The 27,596-nt window shown below is 42.4% G+C and overlaps 2 long non-coding RNA genes across 2 annotated transcripts in view; one reads left to right on the top strand and one right to left on the bottom strand.

The window, feature by feature from the left end:
• Positions 1-19,884: 19,884 nt before the first annotated feature.
• The window catches only part of LOC114086097 (uncharacterized), a 42,993-nt gene continuing 35,281 nt past the window's right edge, over positions 19,885-27,596 (bottom strand). The window contains exon 3 of the long non-coding RNA XR_003581591.2: positions 19,885-20,390. This is a non-coding gene — a long non-coding RNA (uncharacterized lncRNA). The remainder of the gene's footprint in view (positions 20,391-27,596) is intronic.
• LOC139703310 (uncharacterized) lies at positions 23,595-26,905 on the top strand. Its single transcript, XR_011705712.1, has 3 exons — positions 23,595-23,672; positions 24,691-24,873; positions 26,260-26,905. It is a non-coding gene; the product is annotated as an uncharacterized lncRNA (long non-coding RNA).

Raw genomic sequence — 27,596 nt, 5'->3', positions numbered from 1 at the left:
CTTATTAGTTTTAGATTTTTTGTGTGAATTTCTTGAAATTTTTTTCCATAGACCAATATGTTGTCTGTGAATAAGGACAGTTTTATTTCATGCTTTACAACATGTATGCCTTTTATTTATTTTTCTTGCCTTATTGCACCGTCTAGAACTTCCAGTAGGAAATTTGATAAGAGTGAAAGTGTATTCCTTTGCCTGTTTGCAACCTTAAAAGGAAAGCATTCACTCTCTCATCATTAATAATGATGTTTGCTGTAAGTTTTTTGATTTTTGGTTTTGTATATGCCTTTTATTAGTTTGAGAAAGTTTCTTTGTGCTATTGGTCTGCTTGAGAGTTTTTTGTTTTCTCATGGATGGCTGTTGATTTTTGCCACGTGATTTTCTGTATCATTTGATATGATCATGTGTTTTTTTCTTCATTAGCCTGTTGATATTATTGATACCATTGATTTTTTTTTGTACCAGGGGTTGAATCCAGGGGTGCTCAACCATTGAGCCGCATCTCCAGCCCTTTTTACATATTTTAGAGACAGGGTCTTGCTAAGTTGCTTGGGGCCTCACAAAGTTGCTGAGGCTGGCTTTGGACTGGTGATCCTCCTGCCTCAGCCTCTTGAGACACTGGGATTACAGGTGCCTGGCTGATACAATACTTTTTTAAAAATATTTATTTTTTAGTTGTAGTTGGACACAATACCCTTATTTTTATTTATTTATTTTTATGTGGTGCTGAGAATCGAACCCAGGCCCTCATAAGTATGAGGCGAGTGATCCACCGCTGAGCTACAACCCCAACCCCATGATACAATCCTTTTAACTGAACTATAGACTTTATTTGGATTTCCTCCTTTACCCTTTCAAGCTCTGACCCAGGATGCAACATTGCATTTAGTCCGTATCACCTTAGTCTACTCAAATCTGTGACACTTCCTTGGTCTTTCCTCATCTTTAAGGAATATTTATTTTCGAAAACTTGATTATGGAAAAATTTAAATATATATATATATATATATATATATATATATATATATATACACACACACACACACACACACACACACACACATGCTAGGATAATAACCCCATGCACTCGTCACTAAGCTTCAATAATTACCAACATTCGCTAATCTCGTTTCATTTAATCCATCTCCCAGTATATTTTTTGGGGGAGGGGGGCAGGTACCAGGAATTGCACTCAGGGGCACTCAACTACAGAGCCACATCCCCAGCCCTATTTTGTATCTTATTTAGAGACAGGGTCTCACTGAGCCATGTTCCCAATATTTTTTTGTTGAATTTAAAGCAAAACCCAGACCATATTATTTTATCCATAAGTGTTTCAGTAAACACCTCTACCTAATAAGGACACTGAGAATAACATAAACACTATACCACTATTACTCTTTTTAAAATAAACAATAATTTCTTTTTCTTTTTTTGTGGTATGGTATTAGGGATTGAACCCAGAGGTGGTGTGCCATTGAACTACATCTCCAGTCTTTTTTATTTTTTATTTTGAGACAGGGTCTTACCAAATGGCTGAGGCTGGCCTCAAGATTGTCATCCTCCTGCCTCAACCTTCCAAGTCACTGAGATTACAGACATGTACCTCCACACCTGGCTAATAATTTCTTAATATCATCTCATCCTAGGATATATCCATAGAGTCCCTGATTATCACAAAGATATCATTTTTTTCAGGATCCAAACAAGGCTCGTATAATGTATTCAGTCATAATAGTTAAGTTCCTTTTGTTCTATAATAGCCATATCTCCTTTTTCTTCCTATACCATTGATTTATTGGAAAAACAATATCATTGTCTTACAGTCTGGATTTGGTTAATTGCTTCTGCAATCTCTCTGTATTCTCTATGTTTCCTAAAAATGAATAGTTGCAAAGCTTTACTAAAGTGTTTTTTTTGTTTGTTTGTTTGTTGATATGAGGGATTGAACCCAGTGGTGCTTAACCACTGAGCCACATCCCCATCCCTTTTTTTGTATCTTATTTAGAGACAGGGTCTCAATGAGTTCCTTAGGGCTTCCCTAAATTGCTGAGGCTGGCCTCAAATTTGCAATCCTCCTGCCTCAGCCTCCTGAGCCCACTGGGATTATAGGCATGCACCACTGTGCCCGGCTAAATTAAAGTTTTTATAGGGAAAGATCTTTAGTAGGCAGTGCTCTCTACTTTCCACTACAACACATCAAGAGGTGGTAGTGTGTTGTCTTACCTGTAGAGATGCTAACATTGATTAGTGAGATCAGGTGGTGTCAGCCCGATTCATCTGTTTCCTTAAGCTTTTACCTGATGGCTTTAGTAGCCATTGGTGATCATCGCTGAGATCCACTACTTTATTAGGGCTTGAAAAATGGTGATATTCTTATTTCATTGTTTCTTTGGCATATCTTTTAGAAATGCATATGAATTATTGACAGATGAAGTGGTATCATGACTGGCATTTGCTGCAGAATGATAAAGTGGGGGTGAGTGGGGATCCGGATAAAATGAGATTGGCTGTAAGCTGATAGTTGTTGGAGCTGTATGGTAGGTATTTGGAGTTCACTCTACTAGTCTGTCTGCATTTTTATGTTTGAAAACTTTCCATGATAAAGATAAATGTTGTGGGAGGGGTGTTACATAGATTCCATTTGCCCCTCTGGATCCACCATTCCCTACCATCATGCTTTGCGCCCTGTAGGCTGACCTCTCTGGATGAGTTCTTGGGCCCTGTGCTGGATTTGGAAATTGAGACAGAAGGGTGAAAGTTGATTGAGGTTGGGCTTTTTCATTTCCTAAGTTCTGTCTCTCATGAGTCACCGTGAACTGTCTGCCTCCAGTAACCAATCACAAGTCTCAGTGCAGCCCCTCCCCCTGGCCCTCTCTACCTCTGTACCCTCCCCTTGCCCCAGGGCGCACCCTCTCCCAGGTGGCTTCCCTACACCCTGCCCATACTTTTATGAGTAGTCCTTTATTAAACTCTTCTCCAGTTACCCAATTGGAGTGTGCCATCTGTTTCTTGCTGGGCCTCTGTCTGACACCGGAAGGCCATCTGCAAGGAACAGGCTTGATCAGGGGAGAAAGCCCAGGGAAGGAGGGAGTGGGAGAAACTGAAGTGAGAGGGACAGCAAGCCAGGGCAGAGGTGACAACCGAAGTATTCAGCAGCTGGTAGAGGACAGGTATCAGGGAGAACGTGAGGCATCGCCTGGCGCTGTCTCAGCCCTACTTGAAGGGATTCAAACCTGCAGGACAGGACCGGTTGGGTCACCTGAACTCAAGTTTTCCCAGATGGCTGGGGCCTGGTGCTTAGCAAGAGGGGATCTTTGGTGGCCTCTGGGAAAGCAGCCCCTAGGTCCTCCCCCAGGGAGCTGGGGTGGGAAGGGTAATTGGTGGCTCCCAGAGAGGACAGAGCTTGGGCTACAAAATCCCAACAGGAGAAGGTGGGGGCGGGAGGGGCTGTCTGAGGGCCACCTTGGTTTCCACAGGGAAGGACAGTGAGAAGCTGTGCTACAAACATCACGTGGGTTCTTAACTCTGTTGGGCTAGAGCCTCTTTTAAAATGTTTTAATTATAAAGTACGTTCAGTTGACATTTTACCTGGCTGAGAGTTCAAAACGACACGGAAAAAAAGTATACCCAGGATAAATATAAATACATAAGATATATATTAATAAAAAGTGTCACCTGTCTGTATCTACACAGTGAAAGGTCTCCCTCTAATGCTTACCCCACAGTCCCTGCCCTCCCCTGACAGACAGCCACTGCTACCTTTCATGTATTTTTTTTTTAAATAACTTTATTTATTTAGTTAGTTTTATGTGGTGCTGAGGATCGAACCCAGGGTTTCACATGGGCTGGATGAGCGCTCTACCCCTGAGTCACAACCCTAGCCCCCTTTCAGATATTTTTAAAAGCAGGTAGGAACAAATATAAATAGACATCCTCAATCTCCTCTTTTTAATACAATGTATACTCTTTTTTTGTGGTGCAGGGGATTGAACCCAGGGCCTTGTGCATGTGAGGCAAGCACTCTACCAACTGAGCTATAGCCCCAGCCACACTCTTTTCTTATAGCATGATCTTTTTGTGCCTTAAAATTTATTGGAGATCTTCCCAAATTGATACATACAGAGCTTCTTTGTTCGGGCTGCATGTGACTCCATTGTACAGTAATGTATGTAAGTGACGTTTAGGTTACTTCTGTTCTTTCTTTGTTTTCTTTTTCTTTTCTTGTGGTACTTGGAATTAAACCCAGGGACACTTTACCACTGACTTACATTCCCACTCCTTTTTACTTTTTATTTGGAGACAGTGTCTCACTCAGTTGTGGAGGCTGGCCTCAAATTTGCAATCCTCCTGCCTCAGTCTCCTGAGTTGCTGAGATCATAGGCATACATCACTGATTACACCTGGCCTCAATCTTTACTAGTAACTATATACATATATTGAATCAATGAATAAGTAGGTGAGTGACCAAGTGGACAATGTCATATAGTAGAGTTTCTTTCTTACATCTGCTAATATATCTGTGGGGTAATTCCTAAGAATGTAATTGCTGGGTCAAAGATCATATGCTCTTAAAATTTTGATAGAGGGGTTGGGGCTATAGCTTAGTGGTGGAGCACTTGCCTAGCGCATGTGAAGCACTCAGAACCACATAAAAACAAATAAACTAAAGGCATTCTCTCCATCAACAAGAACAAAAATTAAAATAAAAAAAATACCAATCTTTACTTAAAAATTTTTTTTGATAGATATTGCTAAATGGACTTCTGTGGAGGTTGTACCAGTTCATATTCTATCTGGCAATCTCTGAAAGTGACCATACTCTTCTAAAGAGCAAATCATTTTACCAGGTGGCTTTAAGCAGCCTAACCCAGACATTAGGTGTTCCTACCTCAGCCAACCCATGAAGGCGGGTCTGCCCTTCTGGGTTAGGATTCAGAACCTGCAGATGACCAGGGCCAAACACTAAGCCCATGACCAGCAGCCACACCATTCACCTCCTGGTACCTCCTCTCTCTTGTCTGTATCTGAGGATTCCATCTTACCCGGGGTTCACAATGCGTCATCAATGTCAGTGTCTTCCTGATCATGTCTTCAAAATGTATTTCCCCTGAAAAATCACTTCTCCTGTTATTGTGCTGATTAAATCAGAGAATGAGCCCCTTTGGTTGTTCTTGGTGCTGGGGATTGAACCCAGGGCCTTGTGCATGTGAGGCAAACACTCTACCAACTGCGCTACATCCTCAGACCTCCCCTGAATCTTTGTTTCTCACTCAGTCTTTTAGAATTGGGTGACCAAATTAATAGTACAGTTCCTTCCCATCTTAAGATATATTTTCTGGACTAGGGATGTAGCTCAGTACTGAGGTACAGTACTAGCTAGCCTAGCATGCATGAGGACCTGGGTTCCACCCCAGCAAAACACACACACACACACACACACACACACACACACACATACACAATTCATTTCCTAACTTTCATAGAGTTATCAAAGAAAGATAGAGGCTTCAAAAGCATTTAAGAGTCTGCTGCCCATCTCCACCTCGCTAGGCCTTACTTCTCCATTAATCTGCCCAGAAACAAAACAAAACAAAAACCTTTTGACTTGACAAAGCTCATCTTTTTAGTTTTTTGCAAATCTACTTATAATGCTAGAGATTTTAGTTTTACCCAAAAAAGAAGTATTTGGTGAGTCATCAGGAGACCATTATTCTGTAACCATGTCTGAGACCATGGGTGTTTTCTCATGACAAATATTAAGATCTTTCAGGATTGAGATATTTTTAGCTGAAAATTCCCCTCTGATGCAGATTAAAACTGCATTCATCTTTTCATATACAAGTCACTGTAGTTAAATTTTGTAAACACAGTTCACCAAGTAAGATTTTAAAGTCCTTTATACCTAGGTCTAAGAATCAAACACTTGTGATGGGCTGGGGGTGTGGCTCAAGCGGTAGCGCGCTCGCCTGGCATGTGTGCATCCCAGGTTCGATCCTCAGCACCACATACCAACAAAGATGTTGTGTCCGCCGAAAATTAAACAATAAAAATTATTAAAAAAAAAAAACACTTGTCTTTACTGATGACTACAAATTTGACAGAGGATAATAGGGGAAGAATCTTCTCGAAATCAACTATATGTAAACACTGACATCTGACTATATTAGGGGCCAGGACTGACTTTAAAGAAGGTAGCAAAGAGTGCGTATAAATCCCTCTGCTACTAATGTGTCACCATGCCGTAAATCACACCATCAGATACCTTTCTTCTTAGTCTTGTAGGCTTTGTGCTCTTTAGGATCTCCTCCACTTCATTTCTTTTTAAATTACACGTTTTATTTGAAGATAATTCCAGTCTGGCTCAGTGGCACATGCTTGTAATCCCAGCATCTTGGGAGGCTGAAGCAGGAGGGTCGCAAGTTCAAAACCAGCCTCAGCAACTTAGCGAGGCCCAAAGCAACTCAGTGAGACCCTGTCTCTAAACAAAATATAAACATGGGCTGGGGATGTGGCTCAGTGGGTAAGTGCCCCCGAGTTCAATCCCTGGTACAAAAAGAAAAAGAAAAAAGATAACTCTAGATTCACATGAAGTTGAAAAGAAAGTATAGATTCCCATGTGTCCTTTCCTCAGTAGGAACATCTTGTACAACTTCAGTACATTATCACAAGCAAAATATTGACACTAAAAAAAATCAAGGTACATGCAGAACATTTCCATCATCTCAAGGGTCCCTAACATTGGCCATATGTACTTCTGTCTCACCACTCCTTGACCTCTGGCAATCACTTTATTTCTGTGATGTTTTTCAAAAAAACTGGTAGAAATGGACTCATACAGTCTTTAGAGATTAGCTTTATTCACTCAGTTTAATTCTCTGGAGATTCATCCAGGTTGTTGCTTGCAATAATAGCTCATTCCTAGTGGTGGTGCATGCCTGTATTCCCAGCGACTTTGGAGGCTGAGATAGGAGGGTCGTGAGTTCAAAGCCAGTCTCAGCAATTTCGCAAGGCCCTAAGCAATTTAGTGAGACCCTGTCTCTGTATAAAATATAAAAAAAAGGGCTGGGGATGGGGCTCAGTGGTCGAATGGCCCTGGGTTCAAGCCCTGGTACAAAACAAAAAACAACAACAAAAAAAACACCTCATTTCTGTTTTGTCTTTCTTTTGTGGTACTTGGGATTGAACCCAGGGCCTCCCACATGCTAGCCAAGTGCTCTACCATTGAACCCCACCCCAGTCCTCACTCATTTTTATCACTCTTATTCCATGGTATGGAAATGCCACAGTTTAACATTCACCTGTTAAACGACATCCGGGTTGTTTTCAGTTCGAGGCTATTATGAGCTAATCTGCTATAAACGTGTGTGTACAGGTTTTTGTGTGGACATAAGTTTTCATTTATCTTGTATAAATGCCCAAGAGTTCAAGTGCTCAGTCATATGGCAAGTATATATTTAGTTTGTAAAGAAACTGCCAAACTGTTTTCCAGGGTGACTGTATCGTGTTACATTCTCATCTGAAAGGTATGAGTGATCCGGTTTCTCTGCATCCTCCTCAGCATTTAATGTTGTCACTACTTTTTTATTTCAGCCATTCTGAGGGGTGGTTTTAACTTACATTTCCCTAAAGGCTAAGGAATGTTGAACATCTCCATGTGCTCAGTTACCATCTATACAGCCTCTTGAGTGAAATGTTTTTTTCATGTTTTTGTCCATTTTCTAATTGGATTTTTTTTTTTACTATTAAGTTTTGAGAGTTCCTTATATATTTTGGATTCCTGACCTTTGTCAAATATTATTATTATTATTATTATTATTATTATTATTATTATTATTATTATTTTGGTACTGGGATCAAACCCAGGGGCATCTAACCACTGAGCCACATCCCCAGCCCTTTTTTATATCTTATTTAGAGACAGGGTCTTGCTTAGGGTTTCACTAAGTTGCTGAGGCTGGCTTTGAACACGAAATCCTCCTGTCTCAGCCTCCGGAGCTGCTGGGATTATAGGCGTGTGCCACTGAGCCCGGCTCCCCAATTCTTTATATTTTTAAATTTGAGACAGGGTCTTGCTAAGTTGCTGAGGCTGGCCTCCCACTTGTGATCTTCCTGCCTCAGCCCCCCTTGTCCCAGGGATTACAGGGGTACACCACTGCAAATGGCCATAGCTTGTCTGTTCCTCTTTTTTTGCAGAATCTTTCCCAGAGTAAAAGTTTCTAATTTGGTTGAGATTCAATTTATCAATTTTCCCCTTAGGCTTTGATTTGGGTGTTAAGTCTCAGATCTCTTTGCCTGCTTCTAAACGCCAAAGATCTCCTATGGCTTTTTTTCTCCTTAAAGTTTTATAGTTTCACGTCTTACTTTTCTAAGTTGGTGATCTATTTGAGTTATTTTTGTGTGACTCAGACTTAGGTTGAGGCCCACTTTCTGCCTAAGGCTGTCCCATTACCTCAGCATCGTTTGTTGAAAAGGCTTTATTTTCTCTATATAATTGATTTTGTAGTTTTCCCCATATAAGCCCTATATATGTTTCCACCCATTTTTATTGTATTTAAGTATACATAGCATTTACTATTTTAACCATTTTGGCGGTGGGACTACCTCTTGAACCTGGGGGCACTCAACCTTGAAGCCACATCCCCAGCCCTTTTTCATATTTTATTTAGAGACAGGGTCTCACTGAGTTGCTCAGGGCTTTGCTAAGTTGCTGAGGCTGGCTTTGAACTTGGGATCCTCCTGCCTCAGCCTCCTGTGCCTCTGGGATTACAGGCGTGCACCACCGCGCTCTGCTCTTTGTAGTTTTCTCAGTGGCCTCTCTAGGACTCTTACATACATAACTATCCCAGTCTACTTGTGCCATCTCTTTACTAGTTTGAGTGAAGTGCAGAAATCTTGCCTCTATTCATGTCTTCTTGCCATCCTCCATTTATAACATAATTGTCTTGAAGATTTCCTCTAGAGGCATTTAAAACCATATCCGACACTTTTATAATTTTTGCTTCAACTGTCAAGCATACTTTACAAATCCCAAGAGGAAAAGAAAAGTCGATCGTATTCACTCGTATCGTTTCCTTCCCATGCTCTCTCTTCCTTCCTATTGTTCCCAGCTTCCTTCCTTTATCACCTCCTTTCTGTTTGGTGAACTTCCTTTACACATTATTTAGGGTAGATCCATCGGAAACAAATTCTCTTGATTTTCCTACATCTGACAATGTCTTGATTTCCTTTTCATTCCCAAAGGATATTTTCACTGGGTACAGGAATCTGGGTTCACTGTTTTTTTCTTTTAGGACTTGAAAGATACTGTGCCTCTTCTGGCTAGTCTGTTTGCTGATGAGAAATTCTGTTATTCAAATGTTTTGCCCTTGTTGTAAGGTGTCATTTTTCTCCTGTTGCTTACAAGATTTGGTTCTTCGTCTTTAGTTTTCAGAAGTTTGATTGAATGTGACTTAGTTTGAATCTCTTTGGGCTTACCCTTTGGGGCCTATTTAGCCTCCTAAATCTATAGGCTTATGTCTTTTTCCATATTTAGGAAATTTGGGGCCACTTTTTAAAAAAATCTTTTTGTCTTCTCTCTCTCTCCCTCTTTTGTGACAGGGTTCTCACTAAGTTGCTGAGGCTGACCTCAAACTTGCAATCCTCCTGCCTCAGCCTCCTGGGTTGCTGGGATAACAGGTATGCACTACCACACCCTGCTCAGCCATCATTTCTTTAAATATTTTCTTAGACCTACTTCCTTTATCTTCTCCTTTTGAGATTTCAGTTATATCAATGCTAGATCTTTTGTTGAAGTCCTACCCTGAAGTTCTATTTATTTAGTTTTTCAGTTTACCTTTGCCCTATTGTTCAGGTTGGATAATTTCCATTGTTTTGTTTTCCAGTTCACTGATTCTTTCTCCATCTCCTCCATCCTGTTATTGAGTCTACCCACTTTTATTTTGGTTATATTTTCTTCAGTGTAAAATTTCTCTTTGGTTCTCCTTTTAGCTTCTATTTCCTTTATAGAAAGTATCTATTTTTTTGTTTGTTTGTGTGAAATGTGTTTTTAATTTGTACACTGAATTGTTTTTATGATGGCTGATTTAAAACCTTTGTCAGATCATTTTAACATGTGTTTCACCTTAGTGCTGGCATCTACAGATTATCTTTTTAAATTCAGTTTGAGTTTCCTTGATTCTGGTATGATGAGTAATTTTTTTTCAGATTTCATATTTTAATTTTTTAAAAAATTTGTTCTTTTTAGATATATAACACTGGAGTATATTTTGACATATCATACATACATAGAGTATCACTTCCCATTCTTGTGGCTGTCCATGATGTGGAGTTACCCTGGTCATATTCATATATGAACATATATGAACACCCTGGTGCATTCATATATGAACTTAGGAAAGTTAAGGACATCTCACAATTTTTTATCACAGATATGGGGAAGACAAAGTATAGCAGCATCCTTGAACATCTTATCATTTCAGGTTCTGCTTTGATCATGTGACCCCCAAATGATGATCAAGGAGGGGGCAGGGCACTGGGACTGAATTTTCCATCAGCATCATGTGATGTCAAGGAGGAGCTCTTTAAGGGACACAGAGGAAGGAATGGGGAAGGAAAACTTTAGTTGGGACAGTCCTCAGTAAGAACAAAACCAATCTTATGTCTTGAGTTTTACGGAAATGTTCAAATAACCAAGACCTCAGTCTCTTTCTCTTTTGTCTTTATCCACATTTATGTAACTCAATTTAACAGTTCAGAATCACATTTTATAAAACCTTGAATAGGCTGGAATGGAAGAGACCATTTATCCCTTTATTTTTTTGTATTTTTTATTTTTTTTTTTGAAAGAGTGAGAGAGAGAGAGAGAAATTTTTAATATTTATTTTTTAGTTTTCGGTGGACACAACATCTTTGTTTGTATGTGGTGCTGAGGATTGAACCCGGGCCGTACGCATGCCAGGCGAGCGCGCTACTGCTTGAGCCACATCCCCAGCCCCCATTTATCCCTTTATTATAAAGAGAGAAAGGAGGCCGATTAAGTATCTTGCCCAATTTCATATACATTCTTGCTTTATGTTTTCCCTTTCCTTTTTATGTATCATAAGAAAAATTTCATTTAATTAACAACTGCATAAAAAAATTTTCTCTAACCTTAATATCCCAATACAATATTTTCATGTGTTTTCCAGTCTTTGGCAAATTTACAGTTGGACATGGTTATGATCATAGTGCACTTTGACTTTCCAAAAAATGGTAAAAGGCCATTCAGATCTAATCTTCTAGCTATCAGCACATTTTCATAATGCAGAATTTGCAGGTAACTGGCCTGTATGTGCCACCTGGCGAGAGGTATACTCTGTCTTGCATAGTGGCTTGGACCCTTGCTTTCCTCTGGTTTCTCTTTAGCTGGATTAGCAGCTCCTCCTGGCCAAGAGCTTCTGACTTAGCGGGGCATGGTGACACATGCCTGTAATCCCAGCAGTTTGGGAGGCTGAGGCCAGAGGATCGCAAGTTCAAAGCCAGCCTCAGAAACTGAGGCCCTAAGCAACTCAGTGAGACCCTGTTTCTAACTAAAATATAAAAATGGGCTGGGATGTGGCTCAGTGGTCAAGTGTCCCTGAGTTCAATCCCTGGTACCAATAATAATAATAATAATAATAAAAACTTCAGTTTCACAGTTGTGGGATGGGTGGAGGCCTCTGGAGCCTTAGCCTTTTCTTTTTTAAATCCAAATTTTCCCTTCAGTGCTGTTCCAAATCCTCATCTCCTCAACTTCTGCCTCTTCCTGGGGCCCTTTCTTCCTCTCAAGGCCTCAATGATGGTTTTGATCTTAAGAAAATTATCAACCCCTCAGGAACATTACTATCTGAAAATGATAATCCCTTAAAGCTCAAACAATGTTCCTGAACTGAAGAAAGAGAGGAACCTAAAAGGGCCCCCTACTTAAAAATCAGCCCTATCACAATATGGCAAAGCCACTAAGCTACGGTCCCACCCCTCAAAGGCCTGTACCTAGCTTCACCTAGAAGGAAACAGATGGCACCCTCGGATTGGGTAAATTGAGACGAGTTGGGTAAAGAGACTATTTACAAAGGCATGGCAGGGTATAGGGAAACCACAGGCCAGAAGGAGCAGAAGGGGGAAGCAATTACTGGAAACTTGAGAGAGAAAATTCTGTGAAAAGGGCCTCTTAACAGGAGTTATGGCTTTTGGTCCAGAGGTACAGCCAGCCAGCCCTCAAGGAGGTGTTTGGGGGAAATAAATACTCTCTCCTCACAGCCCCCATCTCTTACTGTTGGCCAAAGGTGACCGGAAGGCCCACCTCTGGGGGCATGGAGCCGGGGGAGAAGGGCGGAGTAGATCTGGAGGGACTAAAGGAAACCATGTGGCACACCATCTGCGTGGTCCTTGCCCAGGTCTTTTGCTACCAGCACTTGTGGGGTTTGGGGGTTGGGGTGGCCTTCTCCTTGCGTATGTCTAGTAGGACTTGGGGGCAGCCTATCTGGTCCTCTTCTGCTTGGGGTTTGGGCTCTTTTCTCTCTGATCGTCCCCAGTGTTGACAAACGGCAGTGCTGTTCATGAAAGAGCGTGCCTGCTCTGGGGGCCAGCTCTGTCCCACTGCCATGCCCCGACAGCTGGCCACCTCCACAATCACCCCCCAGACACCCCTGTCACAGCCCATCCACAGGATCACCTCCCCCAACACACATGTCAGAAGGTACTTCTTTTTGTCTATGGAGGACTTCACCTGGACTGGACTGTGCTCCTTCCTGGGGTCCCTACTTGTGCTCGGTCCCCTGCACACCTCAGCTAGTCTCTGTCCCCTGCCTCTGCCAGCTCACTTCCTCTGTCTCCCCAGCCTGCCATGTGGGATCGACTGGGGTAGAATGCTTCTCCTTTTAAAACAAAACTTACCAATTTAATAAACCAAGATGACTGTTATGGTTTAGATGTGAGGTGTCCCTCAAAAGGTCAAGTATGAGACAATGATTGGGTTATGAGAGCCTCAACTTTTTTTTGATTGTGCTGGGGATTGAACCTAGAGCCTTGTGCTTGCAAGACAAGCACTCTACCAACTGAGCTATGTCCCCAGTCTGGGAGCCTCCATTTAATCTGTGAATTAGTCCCCTGGTGGCATTAACTGAGTGTCAGCTGAAGGTGGGTAGGGTATGGCCAGAGGAGGTGAGCCCCTAGGGCATACGTTTTATATATATAATATACAAAATATACATACAAATAGGGTGGAGGAGGTGGATGCCTTTGGGTCTGTATTTTGTACCTGGAGAGTGGAGTCTCTCTGCTGTCTGATCACCATGTGAGCTGCTTCCCTCTGCCACACTCTTCCTCCATGATGTCCTGCCTCACCTCCAGCCCACAGTGAAAATCACAAACATCTATCAGAAAAGAAATGACAGAGAGATAGGCCAGTGCCACTGAAAACAGATTCTAAATTTCTGTTCAAGGTAGCCCTCACTTCGGTGGGAGTGGGACTATCTACATTTCCCCAGTTATGTTAGGAGTTTTATGAGGAAATCTGAATTTCCTTATAGGATTAGCCTGAAGAGCTAAGTGTGACATATTATTTTTAATAATATGATATGTTATGTTATTAAGCAAGTTGTACAGAAAAGTATATGCATAATTTCACTTGTGTAAAAAACAAATTTAAAAATCCTATAATAGGTTTATATGCTGTGATAGTTAATTTTATTTACCAATTTAGCCAGACTATTGTGCCGGGCTGTCTGCTCAAATATCGGTCTAGATATTACTGTGGATATTTTTGTTTTAGAAGTGACTAAATAATACATACCAGTAAATTTTGAATGAAGCAGATTAACCTCCATGATGAGGGTAGTATTTATCCGCTCAGCTGAACGTCTTAAAAGCAATGGCTGAGTTTCTCTGAAGTGGGAGAAACTGACCTCAACACCACAACCCTAAAACCCTGCCTGAGTTTCCACTTTCACCAGCCTGCCCTGGAGAATCTTGACTCAGGGTTGCGACATGAGCTGGGTGTGGTGGTGCATGCCTATAGTCCCAGCAGCTTGGGAGGCTGAGGCAGGAGGATGGAGAGTTTGAAGCCAGCCTCAGCAAAAGCGAGGTGCTAAGCAGCTCAGTGAGACTTTGTTTTTAAATAAAATACAAAATTCGGCTGGGGATGTGACTCAGTGTTCAAGTGCCCCTGAGTTCAATCCCCAGTACCAAAAAAAAAAAAATCATATATATGTATATACTCTTACCTTATGATTCAGCAATGAGACTCTGGTATTTATTGGAAAGAATTGAAAACTCATTTCCACGTAAACCAGCACACAGATGTTTACAGCAATTTTATTCATAATTGCCAAAGCTTGGGAAAAAGCAAGATGTCCTTCAGTAGGTGAGTGGATAAACTATGATACATCGAATCAATGGAATATTGTTCAGTACTGAAAAGAAATGAGCTATCCAGTCATGGAAAGGCATAGAAGAAATTTAAATATATATTACTAAGTGAAGGAAGCCAATCTGAAAAGGCTATATATTGTGTGATTCCAACTGTATGAAAAAGTCAAAAGTATACAGATAGTGAAAGGGGCAGTGATTGCCAGGGGTTGGGAACGAAGGGATGAATGGGCAGCGAAACTTCTGTGTATGATACTATCATGGCAGATACATGTCACTCTACATTTGCCTGAAACACATGGAATGGATATCAAGAGTAAACCCTAACGTAAACTATGGATGAATGTAAACAATGGCAACGTGGGTTCATCAATAGTAACAAATATACCACTTTAGGCATATTGATAATTGGGGAATTTATGCAAATGTTGGGGCAGAGGATATATGAGAAGTCTCTGTATTTTCTGCTCATATTATTGTAAACCTAGAACTGCTCTAAAAAACAAAATCTAAAAAAAAAAACCCAAAAACCAAAACAAACAAACAAAAAAACCCCCCAAACACTTCACATTCCTGTAATCCCAGAAGCTCCGAAGGCTGAGGCAGGAGGTTCACAAGTTCAAGGCCAGCCTCCTCAACTTAGTGAGGCCCTAAGCAACTCAGTGAGACCCTGTCTCTAAATAAAATATAAAAAAGGGCTGCAGAGGTGGCTTAGTGGTTAAGCACCCCTGAGTTCAATCCCTGGTCCCAAAATAAAACAAAACAAGTTTGTTTCTCCGTCTCTCTCTTCACATACACCCACACCCACATGCCTCACATTAGTTCTATTTCTCTAGAGAACCCTGATGGATACACAAGTTTTTGTATATTTTTAAAAATATATTTTTTTTAGTTTTGGATGAACACAATACCTTTATTTTATTTATTTTTACGTGGTGCTGAGGATCGAACCCAGGGCCTCGCACATGCTAGGGGAGAGCTCTACCTCTGAGCCACAACCCCAGCCCCGTATTTGTATTTTTATTTGAACATCACAAAAAGTGATGTGGAAGAATAATGAACCAACTTGACACTGGTGATCTCGGTGGTGGGATTAGAGTGGGGAGGTAAAGTGTATTCAAAATGTCCTCTTCCTTGTTTAACAGGTTACCAGGTACATGAAATACCTCTGCAACTAAATCAAAGCCAAAGAAACACAAAACAAAGCTCACAAGCTGTGTGGCTCCTGTATCTGTATCGTGGCAGGTACACAGCATTGAGTCACAGGAACTAAATGTTCATTTATTGTGTTCGTGAGCTTTTTGTCACTATGAAAAAATATTTTAGACAAAGAACCTTTTTTTTTGGTACCAGGGATTGAACTCAGGGGAACTTGACCACTGAGCCCCATTCCCAGCCCTATTTTGTATTTATTTAGAGACAGGGTCTCGCTGAGTTGCTTAGAGCATTGCTAAGTTGCTGAGGCTGGCTTTGAACTTGTGATCCTCTTGCCTCAGCCTCCTGAGCTGCTGGGATTATAGGCGTGCTGCATGGGGCATTGGGCCACACAAAGAAGTTAAAAGACAAAAGGATTGGCTTCTGGTTTCAGAGGTTTCAGTCCACGGTCACTTGGCCCTGTTGCTCTGAGCTCGTGGTGAGGCAGAACACTGTGGCAGGAAGTGAGTGGTATAGCGACGCTGCTCATTTCTTGGCAGGCAGGAAGTAAAGGGACAGAGACAGGAACCAACTCCCAATATCTCCTTTAAGGCCACACCCCCAGTGACCTATGTCCTTCCAGTAGGCCCCATCTCCACAAGGTTCCACCACCTCCTGGCAGCACCACAGGCTGGGGACCAAGCTTTTAATGCATGGACCTTTGGGGGCCACTTAAGAGCCAAAGCATAGCTGGGCACAGTGGAACACACCTGTCATCCCACTGGCTTGGCTCTGGAGGCTCTCGTTGAAGGCCAGCCTCAGCAATTAAGTGAGGCCCTAAGCAACTCAGTGAGACCCTGTCTCTAAATAAAATAGGAAAATTGGCAGGGGATGAGGCTCAGTGGTTAGGCGCCCCTTGGTTCAATCCCTGGTACCAAAAAAAGAGCCAAAGCATAAGTTTTACTAACAGACATCTATTAAATACTTCCTGTGTGTCAAGAACTAGACAAGACAGGAAACACGGAGGTCCACAAACACCAGTCTCTATTCTTGGAGAGCTTAGGAATTCACAAGAACGGGTATAGTTACGTCTGCCCGAGTGGATTTTTTGACTGTGCATGCAGTGAATTCAATAATCTTGGCTCTAACTGGTTTCTGAAACTGTCATCCAACATCTTGGGTGGTCCTGAGAAGCCATTGTAAACACAGATATGATCAGAACCAGGAGATCACAAATCACGCTTTGGAGGAAGTCAGTTGAGTGTCTCCCCGCTTATCAAGGACAGTTTTATAATCCCCAGATGGAAAGACAGAGTTGGGCGGTCAGATGAGTTTTCTAGTTGAGGATCTCTCCTGAATTCACTTCCTAATGTAGACAATGAAGAGTGACATGAGAAAACCGTACCAAGCAAGCCAGCAAGTCAGTCACAAGTGTGGAGCTGTGTGAGCAGCCGGAGGGGCTTGGTGGTGCATTTTGGGTCTGGGTTAGTGAGATCAGCTCTCGAGGGACTGTGGTTATTTCCGGCTGCATGTTTAGACTTTTCTTTTTTATACATCTGGGACCTTTAAAAAATAAAATCCCTAGGTCCCTTCCCCGGAGTTTCTGATTCAGTAGGTCAGGGGTCGGGCTGGAAATTTCTAATTTTGTTTGGCAGAGGGGCACCTTACTCCATCCATACCTGAAGCTCACTGTTTGAGTCAGCTCTTTTGCTGCTGCGACTAAAAGACCCAACCAGCACAATTGTAGGGGCTTGAGGTGAGGCAGGACTTCATGGTGGAAGAGTGTGGTGGAGGGAAGCAGCTCACATGGTGATCAGGAAGCAGAGAGAGATTCCACTCTCCAGGAACAAAACATATACCCCAGAGGCATGCCCCCAATGCCCCCCTCCTCCAGCCACACCCACCTGCCTCCAGTGACCACTCAGTTCATCCCATCAGAGAGCAATTCACTGATTGAGTTAAGGCTCTCACAACCCAATTATTTTTCCTCTGAACCTTCTTGCATAGTCTCACGTGAGCTTTGGGGGGACCCCTCCCATCCAATCCTCAACAATCACCTACTGAAAGTCAGACAGATGAGCAGCCAGCTGGATCGGAACATGTTGCTAGGTCCCCCTGTGCCCACTCCATGTGGACACCTCCCTCTGAAGACCTAAAACTCCAATAAGCCAAGGGACACTCCTGGGTATCCCTGAGTGATGTTGCAGAGTCCTCAAAGCTGAATTCCTACATTTGGTGGTGAATGGGCTGAAGTTAGGACCCCTCAGGGAGGACAGCAAGCCTGTGAGACAGGTGGGGCAGGTATCCATATGCTCGACTTAAAGATGGGGAAACAGCATGTGGAGTGGTGAAGTCGCCCAGTCACGCAGCGAGGCACTCAGGAACCCAGACACCAACTCTGGGGCTCTTTTCCACTTCTCTGCTTTTGTGATTTCTCCACCTCCAAGTCCAGGAAGCCAGATTTCCTGTGGGCTTGTTATACACATCTGTATGGTGTCTTCTCCCCCCTCTCTCCAGAGCACCTTCTCCCCTCCCTCCATCTTTCTCTCTTCCTTCTCTCCCTTCCTTCCTTCCATGGTCATGACAATTTGCCTCTCTGATCTGTAACTGTTGGAACTGCAATTGACCTTTAACCCCAACCACAGCCCATAAGTCACTACATCATGGCTGAGGCCCAGCCTCCATGGGCCTACTTCCTGCCGGGGATTGAGGTTAGTGGAGATGCCAAGGGAGGCCGCTCCTGAGACACTCGAAGCTCCCTCACCTCCATCTGTGTTCCAGGTTTTCCCATTGGCCTTGCCAAAACTTTCTTAGACTGAGCTGCAGTCTAAGGTGCTTCCACCCAGACTTCCTTCTTTTTCTTCCTCCTTCACAAGACACATTTACATCCGGGCCTAAAAGATCTTCTAGTCTTTTCCATCTCCCCCCGCAATTCCTCTCATACATGTTTTCTTTTATTAATTCCTTGCAAATTTTCTTTCCTCTTTGTGTGTTCTCTGAAGACCCAAACTAACGCCCCTCTTTCCTCCTCCCCCTTCTTTCTAGACTCTATGCCAGCCAGGCTGGAGGCACATAGAATAGTTCTAGGTGATTCTATCCTCAAGGTCCTCACAATCTACTAAAAGAGACAGACCTCAAGAGATCATGACAACACAGCAGCAGTGCAACGAGGTATGGAGAAGGCTCTACTAGCAGGTTCCAGAGAAACTGTAGCTCAGCCAACGTGCAGCTAAAATGGAGGCCCCATTGCACAAGAGTGAATGAGCATCAGTGAGCTGAGCTGAGCTGGCCGGAGGGGTGCGTGAAAAAATGTTCCAGACTGCTGTGCTGCTGGGGCTGATGTTTTCAGGCAGAGAGGATCAGGAGAGGAACAAGACCTGAGCAGGGGCTGGACACTGGACAACTCGGAATGTTGCCCTAAGGTTAGATCCTTATCCTGGGTAGAGTTTCCCATTGGTTGGTCTAAGCCAGGCTACATGAGAACCGTCTAGCACCTGTTAAAAAGAAAAATACCCACCTACATGGAGCCCCCTGCCAGAGGGGAGCCATTTGTGATTAAATATATATTGTTCTCTGAAAGCACATAAAGAATAGAAAAAGAAAATGGAGGCTGGCCTCAACGGACCAGCGATGCTTGATTCAGCACCAGAGGAGCACATTTTTGAGGGTTTAAGAGTCCCTCCCTCCAAAGTCCATTCAGAGTCCTAAGGATGGAGAAAATGTGGGTGTATTTAAGAATTTAACCTTTATTTTTTATTTGTTTATTTTTCACGTGGTGCTGAGAATTGAGCCCAGTGCCACACCCCTGCTGGACAAGGGCTCCCCACCCCTGAGCCACAACCAGCCCCAGGTGTGAATTTTTTAAGAGTTTCTCATTGTTGCTGTTGTCTTTTTTTTCTGGCCTTGTTCACAGTCTTTCCTGAGACAATCTGTGATAATCTTCCATTATCTCTCCAAGGTGGCCTGGGACACTTGGGGCCACCTTCCCTTCAAGGAGGGATTGCAACAGAAGGGTTCCTGTAAGCACCTAGGAACGCTAGAGAATTAGAGGCCACCATCCCCCACCTTCCCCAAATTTACCTGGACATTTCCTGACAGAGCTTCCCTGTGAGGTGCCCGGCTTCCCAATCCTCCTCACTCCAGAACCCAGACCCCTCCCTGATCCTGGGGGGCCTGACCCTAGAACAGTTCTTGTCCTGTCATACTGGGGATGGAGAGGGGCTGAGTTGCCTCATGGGCTTGGCTGGAGGTCGGCCCTGGTCTGAGATGCAGAAGGAGTTGTCTTTGCCAGTGGAACTGTTGCTGCAAGCTCTGTCCCTGTCCCTGTTGCCAATCCAATAAAGAGGACACAGTTTTGAGAAAAAAAAAGAGGGTTTATTGCTTTGCTAGCAAAGGAGAAACACATCAAGTCCCAAAGGCTGTGATTCTAGAGGTGATTCAGAGAAAATGAGATTAGGGAGGAGAAAATGAGATCAGGAAGGAGACATCAGGGAAAAGATCAGGGAGAAGTTTAGGGAAAAGAAGATCAGAGAAGATTAGGGGAAAAGTTAGGGAAAAGAGCAGGGAGCAGAAGATCAGGAGAAGAAGGTTGGAGAAAAGAAAAAAAAATGTACGTTTCATAGCTACAGGGGATATAGTCAAAGCATCAAGTGAACCTTGGTTACAGAATCACCAATGGAAGTGGAAGAGGGTTCCTTTAGCAGGAGTTCTGGGAGGGCAGGGTGAGTTGGAAGAGCTGTGTGACCCGCAGCCATGCTCCCCGGCAGGCAGTGGCATCCAGAACAGAGCGGTGGTCTGATCCGGATATGAAGATTCCAGAACAAAGACGCCATTGGATGAGATAATAAGACACGGCCCTGCAAGAGGTTGTACTGTAAGAAGTAAAGAGAAACACCAGTATCTAAGGTGCAGGCAGAGAAAGACAAGTCCTAGAACAATAAGAAAGGATGGTTTATATATACTACATTAATTAATTAAGATGGAACGCCGGGTGTGTGGCAGTGTAGACCTGTAATCCCAGTGGCTCTGGAGGCTGAGGCAGGAGGATCACAAATTCAAGGCCAGCCTCAGTAGTTTAGCCAGGCCCCAAGCAACTCAGTGGGACCCTGTCTCAAAATAAAAAAAGAAAAAGGGCTGGTGGTGTGGCTCAGGGGCTCAATGATTAAGCACCACTGAATTCAATCCCTGATACTAAAAAAAAAAAAAAAAAAGGAAAGCAAATGTTATCAGAACAACTGAACTAAGAACAGAGTCCTTACTCTGTTCCAGGCATTATTCTAAACTCTTTTTTTTTTTTTTTTTTTTTTTAAAGAGTAGGAAAAGTTTATTTGGGGTTCATAGTTTCAGAGATCTCAGTCCATAGATAGCTGATTACACTGATCTGGGCCCAAGGTGAGGTAGCACATCATGGGGGAAGGGTTGTGTGGGAGAAAGCTACCCAGCTCATGGCAGGATCAGGAAGCAGGGAGAGAGAGAGGGGGGTAATGGGGGAAGAAGGGGCCACAGCAAGAACAACCCTTTCAAAGCATCCACACACACACTTCTTCCACCCAGTTAACAGTCCACTGAAACTAGGATGGACTGATCAGTTTACAGCTCTCATAATTTAAACATTTGACCTCGGCATATTCCTGCATTAACAGGAGCTTTGGCCAGTGGGGGGCATCTCATCTAAACAAAAACTAATGAAGAAGCAACTTTATGTTGAGAACTTTTCAAAATATTTCAAAACTCTAAGAAAACCAGAACACAAGTGTTAATTTAGGCATGGTGACACACTGATCTCAGACTTCCAACAATGAGAACTGAGAAGTAAATTTGTTGTTTATAAGCTGCTCACTTTATACTACTTTGATTCAGCAGCGCAACTAAAACGAGTATAAGCCATTACAAAACTGCAAATTAAAATTTTAAGAATAACTAAAATTTAAAAAATTAACAATAGTAAATGTTTATGAGAACTTAAAGACAGTGATCTTCTATATACTATTAATAGAAATATAAAATGATACAGCCATTCTAAATAGTTTGGTGATTTCTTTTCTAAAAGTTAAACATATATTTACGCAGTGATTACTTTCTTACAGAAATCCTCTGGGGTGACCCAAAGCAGGTGTTCTACCACTTCAGTGCACCAACTGCTAGTATCTGCTTGAGGACTTGGCCCAGGGCACGGCAGGCTGGAAGAGCTGAGGATTGGACAGCCCCAGAGGACAGGAGCAAGCCCCCAGCCAAAGACCTTGGCTATTTAGCAAATCAATACCCCAGCTGCCTGGCTCCCTAGCTATCCATGCCCCAGCTCCCTCTCTCCTACTGTGAGATGACTCAGGGGCTCCCTTCTGCACCACCTCCCTCCCAGAGTTCCCCAGTGAGATTAGGCAGCCTGGGTCCGCAGTTGTATCTTGCTGGATAACCCACTTATAGTGGCTTCCCTTCTAGGATTTACTTCCTGACTTCCCTATTGACACTTTGTTTTTAAATATATATTTTTTTAATTGTCAATGGACCTTTATTTTATTTATTTCTATGTGGTGCTGAGAATTGAACTCAGTGCCTCACACATGCTAGGTAAGCAGTCTACCACTGAGCCCCAGCCCCAGCCTCAGCCCCCTATGGACACTTATTTCCACCTCCCAAACAAACTACTTGCGCTTCAACCCTTGTCTCACCTTCAGCTTCTGAAGGAATCCAAACTAAGACCACAGAAAATCCAAGAACAATGAAAAGAATATAAATATCTAAGTGTAAATGAGAAAAGAATCACCGAGATGCCGTGGTTATTAATTACCAGCTCTCCAGGTTTGACAAAAATGTGCATTTGAATCGCAGTTTATTTTTGAACAGAGGCAAAACTCACCACTCAGATTTCTTACCTTTACCAGGCATCAAAGTCTTTTTTCCCCTTTTATCTTAGAGAAAAATCCTTCCAAATGTCTACCAAAAAATATTAGCTTTAAAAAGCTCAACTTTGCTTTTCTGAATTCCCTGTACTAAACCTTAACATATCTGTTAATGATTTCATTTATTTATTTATTTGGATATGGGGATCTCTCTCTGTTTGGGGCTGACCTCAAACTCCTAGGCTCAAGTGATCCTCCTGCCTCAGCCTTGCCTTGCTGATAGCTGGGTCTACAGGCGTATAGTCCTCACTTGGCTGGATTTTAAAAGGATCCTATCTCTTTCCATTTGCAAACCTGCGCTCACTAGAAAATTAGATTTTAAATTGGGTGCAGTGGCACACGCCTATAATCCCAGCAACTCAGGAGGCTGAGGCAGGAGGATCGCAAGTTCAAAGCCAGCATCAGCAAATTAGTAAGGCCCTAAGCAACTCTTCAATTCCCCTTATGGGGACAGGGCGGGAGGGAGGTAGGCTGGGGATGTGGCTCAGTGGTTGAGTACCCCTGGGTTCAATCCTTGGTACCAAAAAAAAAATTAGATTTTATATATCATATTTTAAGAGAACATAATGAAGACATAAATATATTTTAAGTAGCCTCTCCACATATACCCTCTCAATTTACTAAGCTACTTTTCTAAGCGCTGGAGAGTTGAGATTGTAGCAATATATTTTCTTTGTCATGTGGAGTATGCTAATCAAAATTTGATGAAACTTGTGCTATGTTGCAGTTTTAAACTTGGGTCACAATATGTCACCGAGCAACAAAACTAATGTCAAATAAAAGACCTTGTATTGAATTATAAAAACAGTGACAACAGGGCAGAATAAAGTTCTGAGTGTTAAGATGGAAGGACTCTTAGTGAAATGACTAATTGAAATTTCGTTGGCGCTCCTTGTTTATTTCCATCAGTGGCCATTAATTTGCTTAAAAGGGCTTTTGTGACTCACAATTATGATAAAATTTCATTAAGTCTTGTATTTTGTATAAGGAAACCTGGTTGGCAATTACCAGTGAGCTTTATTAAACAAATAAGTGCTCTTGAGAATATAAACAGAAACATGACTGGTCTATTTGCCTGTCGACTCCCCCTGATAAGGGGAAATGTGCAATCCAAGATACCTGCCATGACTTACAGCTCAACGGATAAATGGTGCCAATAAAGCTGCCCCCTGCTGTCTCGCATGAAAGCGCATATGTTTTAAAAATTATGAAAGAAGCTATTTTAAGCCTGGAAGATAGATTCTACATCTTGAGGTCTGTAAAAGCCTTTTATATGAAGAATCATTCTTGCCTTAGTATTTGAATCATTGTTATGACATACAAATGCCAGCAATATCACTTAATTTAAGGCCTTCTTTGTGTGTGTGTGTGTGTGTGTGTGCATGTGTGTGTGTGCATGTGTGTGTGTGTGTGCACGTGTGTGTGTGAGATTGAGTATCATTGTGCATGCTAGGCAAGCGCTCTACCATTGAGCTACATCCCCAGCCCTTGAGGTCTCCTTGATGCTATAACTTTGGGCTTTTATTTTCCTTTCTCTCAATGCAACAAACTTTAGCATTTAGATTTCTGCCTTTGAAACTAGTCACCAATAAATTCATTTCATATTTAAATATGAAAGCTCCCTTTAAGATGCCCTGGCTCTCACATAACATATTTGCATAAAAAGGATTAGATAAAAAATATCAAGGAAAGTATAATAACAATGATTACAAAAGCAACAATAGGGCTACTATGTTTTGAATGCTCTTTGTCCCTCTCAAAGTTTCATATGTTGGGAGCTTGATACCCACTGTGGCAATGTGGAGCTAATGGAGTCTTTAAGAGGTGGGGCCTAGTGGAAATTTCTATGTCAATCAGGGGTGTGCCTTCAAAAGGGACAAGAGAGTTCTCATGGGACCATGGTCAATTCTTGTGAAAGGATTGTTTTACAAGTTTGAGCCTGACCCCACCCGGCCTCTGTCCTCCTGTTTGGCCATATAATCACTGGCAGCTAAATGTACTCCTGCCAGTGCTATCCTCCATGATGTGATGCAGCCAATTGGGCCCTCACCAGAGCTGAGCCAATGCCAGTACATGCTCTTGAACCTCCCAAACTGTGAGCGAAATAAACCTGTTTTTCTTCGTAAGTTGCCTGCCTCGGGTATTTCATTACAGCAATGAAAACTGACAAATATAAGTGCCTATTGTCCTCCAGACAGTCTTTACACACATTATCTCATTTTAGCCTTATAGCAACTCTATGAAATAAGTATCATTATTATTTCCATTTTAGATGAGAAAACAGAAGCACAGAGAGCTAAAGAACTTGCCCAGGTCAAAGAAATAGCATGGCCAAGCAGGATTCAAACCCAGCATCCTGATAGAAGCTCTTGATGCTAGTTTGCAGTTAAGCATTGCTGAGCCAGAAGAAAGCAGTTGTCTAAAGAAACTGCCAAATATGAGAGGCCAAATCGAGGTTTGTATCTGTACTTTTTAAGGATTCTTTCTTTCTTTTTTGAACTAAAACCATGTATTACAATGGAAAATGAGCAAAAAAATGAGCATTCTTAATTTAGTCCTATGTTTGCATTAAAGCAAAAAAAAAAAAAAAGAAAAAAGTCATTCATAGCAGGATTCTTCATCTTACTAACAGAAACCCAAGAAAGCCATGTGGTATCCATGATTAAAAAGGGAAAACTGGCTGGGCATGGTGGTGCTCACCTGTAATCTCAGCACCTTGGGAGGCTGAGGCAGGAGGATCATGAGTTCAAAGCCAGCCTCAGCAACTTAGTGAGAACCTGTCTCAAAATAAAATTTAAAAAAATGGGGGAGGGAAGCTGGGGTTGTGGCTTAGTGGTTAACTACCCCTGAGTTCAATCCTCAGTACAAAAAAAAAAAAAGTGAAAACTGGGTACTGAAATGTTCTTAAAGCATCTTTTATATTAATTTTATGAATTCTGTTTCTCCTTCCTGTTTTATTGAGATATAATTAACAAGCAAAAATTATATTTACTCAGGGTGTGCAATGTGATGTTTTGGTATATGTATCATTGTGACATGATCTCTACAATCAAGCTGATTAATACATCCATCATATCCCAGAAGTGAGGTCTCATCAGAGCAGTCTGATAGCATAATCCAGGCTTACAAGCCTGATTCCCTCATCTTCACATAGATTTTGTGAGCTCCCCTACTCTCTTAGGATGCTCCTTTTGATATAATCAGGCAGAATGGGCCTTGTAACCAAAAACCTGCCTGACATACTTGCTGTGTGGTTCTGCATGACTGTCTCACTGCATGATGGTTTCAGGCAGAAGCCAGCCTTGGTGGGCAGTCAATGGGACGTGGTTATCCTGATCCTACTTCTTGGAGGCCAGCCTTCTGGAGCTTATCAGGGGTCAAGTGCCAATACATAGGCATTGGGGAGTTTTAGAACCAGAGTCAAGAGGCTCGTAAGGTTAGTGGGTTTCAGCAGTGGGCTCAAAAGTGCATTTGGGGCCAGGCATGGTAGTGCATGCCTGTAATCCCAGTGGATCTGGAGGCTGAGGCAGGAGGATCGAAAGTTGGAGGCCAGCCTCAACAATTTAGCAAGGCCCTAAGCAATGTAGTGAGACCCTGTCTCAAAATAATAAATTTAAAAAAATTGGTTGGGGATATGGCTCAGTGGTTAAGCTCTGCTGGGTTCAATCCCTGGTACCAAAAATATACAAATAAAAGTACATCTTGGCCCTTAGGGTCACTTGCCAGCCAAGTGCATTGCAGAAAATGGTGGCTAACTTCTGCACAACATAGAATGGTATCAGGGATACCGATCCCTTTGGCTAAACTTATTTTTAACCCATACAACTTATCTGTTTATTAGATGTCCTCAGGTGGATATCGTGCTGCAGCTGCTTCCTGAATACCTAATGGGATTGAAGACCACAGTAGAACCCCATCCCCTCCTTCCTTTGGCTCTCCATGATGCCTGGCTCAGAGGTGAACTGCAGGAATCTTCATTGGCATGAGAGCAGGGCGGTGGAGAGGGGGCCTTCATTGCATCATTTCCAGTTCATTAGCTGGGATTACAGGCGTGTGCCACTGCACCCGGCTCTCTTTTACTTTCCCACTGTCACACAGACCAGAATGCACTGCCAGATCAAATACTGGCATAAGCACTGACTTTCTATTGATGATCCATTGACAACTGGCTGGGGAGGCTGAGGCAGGAGGATCGCGAGTTCAAAGCCAGCCTCCACAATTTAGTGAGGCTCTAAGCAACTCGGTGAGACCCTGTCTCTAAATAAAATACAAAATAGGGCTGGGGATGTGGCTCAGTGGTTGAGTGCTCCTGGATCCAATTCCTATTACCAAAACAAACCCACAAAAACCAAAAATAAACTTTACATTTGCCATTAGATTTCAGAGATTAGAAGAAGTCAAACGATTGGACATTCTGGTGCATGGGAATTATTGGTCTTAGGGTGCCTCCTCTTATTGACTTTACACAAGTTGGAAAAGAAACTGTAGTTCCTCATTTTCTCTCAATTATTTCATACAATCACATAAATGATACAATAAATATACATTGAATGTCACAATTTGAGTTATGACTATGTACAATAAATACGGTACTGTAAAAATTGCATCTCGACTCACTGCTTCCTAGTTTGATCACAAAATCCACTTTCCAATAGATTTCGTGAGTCTGAAACCTTATTTTCCAGCTCTCTTAATGCAAAGAGAGCTGAGGTCGATTCCCAGGCGATGCTTTTGTTTTTGTTTTTTAGATTCTAGGAATTCTGTTCACTTGCACCCTGAGTCACCTAGCTGGTGGTTTAAGTAGCAGTGAATTGCAAATGGGTCGGGTTTTCCCTCCCATTTCCCTCTGTGTTGAATGTGATTTCTGTTCTTGCTTGCTAGTCTTATTGTAATGTCTGCTAGCCTCATCCTGAACAATTATATTTCTTTGTATGTAGGGCTTTCATGCTAAAGCAATTTATCATTTCAACAGAGATGCTCTGGATTTATTTTATTATTAGCTGCTGAGCCAAGAACATCATAATGCACAGGGTGGTTATAATAAGAACTGCGTGTGGAACTATTAACCTGGCTGGCCCTCGCATCAGTGCGGAGAATTATTATTCCTGTCAGTCATTTGAAATTTAACTGCATCCTCAGAGAATAACATAACCCTTTAACCTCATTTGAGTAGACTGT

The sequence above is a fragment of the Marmota flaviventris genome, chromosome X (assembly GCF_047511675.1).
Source record: "Marmota flaviventris isolate mMarFla1 chromosome X, mMarFla1.hap1, whole genome shotgun sequence".
In the NCBI taxonomy this organism is placed as follows: domain Eukaryota; kingdom Metazoa; phylum Chordata; class Mammalia; order Rodentia; family Sciuridae; genus Marmota; species Marmota flaviventris.
This window is presented reverse-complemented; position numbering and strand designations above follow the sequence as displayed.